General features: G+C 42.9%; 1 long non-coding RNA gene across 1 annotated transcript in view; it reads right to left on the reverse strand.

Annotated features, from left to right (window-relative positions):
- Positions 1 to 5: 5 nt before the first annotated feature.
- LOC102208006 (uncharacterized) overlaps positions 6 to 3,030 on the reverse strand; it is a 23,461-nt gene continuing 20,436 nt past the window's right edge. The window contains exon 3 of the long non-coding RNA XR_312041.1: positions 6 to 952. This is a non-coding gene — a long non-coding RNA (uncharacterized LOC102208006). The remainder of the gene's footprint in view (positions 953 to 3,030) is intronic.

The raw sequence follows: 3,030 nt of genomic DNA on the forward strand, positions 1-3,030 counted from the left end.
ACAAAAAATGAAAGTACAGTGAAAGGTTTTAAATTGCATGTTTTTAATAGAATAAAAGGAAGAACGCAAAAAAGGTGTAAGAGGTCACTGGGAGTAGATAAAGGGGGCTTTTTAGGTTGTTCGGCGCAGCGTAATCAAGAGCCACGTGTGGAAGAAACAGAAGACGACAAAAGGGCGAGAGGCCTCTCTCGTAGAAGCGACTGGAAGAAGGAGATAGGCAAAGTGTCAACAGTGTTTCACAGCGCAGACTGAAACGACGGCGTACCTCCGAGCCTTTGAGATAGCAGCAGCGGTGGCGGTGGTGTTGCCTCTGTTTATCTGTTTGACGTGGCTCGTGTTGCCTGTCAGTCAAACGCCGTCAGAGTTATCACAGCTTACCACACGCCTCCTCTGCTATGCATAACCATGAGCAGACCGACAGCTGGAGGATTTGTCTATAAAGCACTTTGAACCAATAATGCACTGATCGCCGCCCCAGTGAGAAAAATCACGAAGTTCTAACATTAAAAGCAGCAAACACCGACCAAACGGAATGGATATATAAACTTTTACAGACGTTATCTTGAAATTCAATGTGGTTTTAATGGGGCGTTGGATGTTTTAATGTATTTGTGGGTGATGTATCCAAAGCTGGGTGACTAAATAAACTCTTTATATGAAGAGTTGTAGATTTTTTTGCTTCTTCTCTTGACACAGTCGGTTTGGCACCTGGTTTTGGTCGTGATTGGAACAAAAGAGCAGTCAGAAATCGTGATTCCAACCACATAAAAATAAAAAGAGTGGAAAAGGAGCAGGAAGTGTTCAGAGCCTCGGCTCTGAAAACAGCTGAGAAAGTCCTCCAGGAAAACCTCCACTTGGTCACAGGGACGGCCCGGATCAGATCCTTTACTCAGTTTCTTCAAGTCTTCCCGTCTCTCACAGGTTCGCGTCCACTTCTTCACCGGCTTTCACACTGCAACATAAGAACAGGAAACACAGGGTGTTGTAAGACGTTTTGCTGAGCTGGCTGTTATTGGTGCAGCGTCTCCACAGAGATATACTCAACTTATGGTGGGGGATGGGCATGCTGTGAAAGGATGCTTTCAGAATTAAACCAAGTTGTTTGTGCTTAATAAATAAATGCCCAAGCTAATCAAGTTGCATTCCACGTTCATAGACTGCTCTGCTCTGCAGCCTTGCCACATGAACCAGCGCTCCACCCGCTGCAAGTTCTGGTTAGGATGACCTTCACTGCAAAACAAGAACTACTTCTGCAGTCTGACCACAGCAGCACAGCAGCAACGTGGCAGCAGGTTAACTTAACACAGCAAGAGAGAGGCACTTCATCTATGTATTTATTAGTGGCTGAACTAATATTACTATATTATTAACTATATTAGTAATATTAGGGTTTGGTGGCATGTTTAAAATGTGTCCGTTTCCAACCAGAATTTGCTGTTATACTTGTGAGGTGTGTGCACCGAGCAAAGCATTTTTTCTTTTTGGGTGTGCTAGCCTGTCTCCTCTGCTTTGCTCTCTGTTTCACCATGTGCATAAGCTCCTCCCCCTACACAGAGCGAAAGACAACACTGGGAACAGGAGGAAAAAAACCTTTAACCCCCCCCCCCAAAAAAAAGCCTGCCAACATGCTGTATCAAAGTATGGTACGGCAGCTTCACTAAGGCGGACAGAGCGAGACTTCAGCGTGTAGTCAAGGCAGCACAGAAGATCATCGGCTGCTCTCTTCCCTCCCTGATGAGCATTTATTCCTCCCGCTGCCTCAGCAGAGCAGCAAACATCATCAAAGACAGCTCCCACCCTGGTTTTAACCTGTTCAGCCTGCTTCCCTCAGGGAAGCGCTACAGGTGCATCAACACAAAGACCCACAGACTCAAGAACAGTTTCTTCCCAAAGGCCATAACCACCCTTAACTCATACACTTACCGATAACACAGTCCCATCCCTCCATTTTCCCATTTCCCCCTATAAACCACCACTGTGCAATACCATGTTCTATGTGGATTAACCCGAACTGTATATACATCACACTATTTATTTACATATTTACTTTTTTACATCAGATTATATATTTTTACATTTCATATATTTTGTTTCTGTTAATACTGCTCATATGTATATAGTGCTGCAGAACTGTTGGAGATGCTCTGTATCTCACTGAACAACTGTATAGTGAAAATGAAGGCATTCTATTCTATTCTATTCTATTCTATATTGTCAAAACAAGGCCACAGCTCATTTAAAATGACCACTCCTGGTCTGAAATGTTTACACGATGGAGGGGTTAATGCTGCACACATTTTTCTTCTGTTCACAAGGAGATTTTGAGACTGGCTTTGTTACTTCCTGTGTCAAGAAACAAAACCCTAGAATTTAAGTTGAGATTGAATTTAGGCAGGAAATCCGTTATTAGGGCAACTGCGAAACAAGCCAGGAGGCTGGTGGTAATTTCCTATACTACTCTTGCATTGAGTACAGCTTCTTGACACTGAAACTGTGCTCAGCTGAAGGAGCTACAGCACACAAACATATACAAAAAACATCAGCTGACAGAGGAGATGGGAGCAGCTGTGATGTGACTTTGATAAAAAAGAGAGCAGACGACATGACAGATGCCATATGGACTCATTTGACAGAAGGACAGAAGAAAGACAGACCACAGATGTGTGTCTGTGTGTTTGTGTGTGTGTGTGTGTTCTGCTTGCAAAATGAGGCCTCCAGTGTTGGGAGTGGGAGGCATGCATAAGAGCGCTCTCAGGAAAAAAAAAATCTAACGCACCCTCATTTTCTTGCTCTTAATTAATGCTTGCAGTTTACACTTAAATCTGCTCTGACTGACATTTATTTCCTGTGACATCACATAAAGTCTACAGTCATCTTGTTTAAAAAAACATGCAAGTTTCATAAAAAACATGGCATTATAATGCAGTGACAAACTAATGTAAAGCAACAAACGAACAGATATTATTTAGGTTATTCAATGCATCAGCTATTCTTCATATGTACATGCAACAAATCTCTGATCTGGGAATC

Source organism: Pundamilia nyererei, unplaced genomic scaffold (genome assembly GCF_000239375.1).
Source record: "Pundamilia nyererei isolate P.nyererei 1_Seehausen unplaced genomic scaffold, PunNye1.0 scaffold00155, whole genome shotgun sequence".
In the NCBI taxonomy this organism is placed as follows: domain Eukaryota; kingdom Metazoa; phylum Chordata; class Actinopteri; order Cichliformes; family Cichlidae; genus Pundamilia; species Pundamilia nyererei.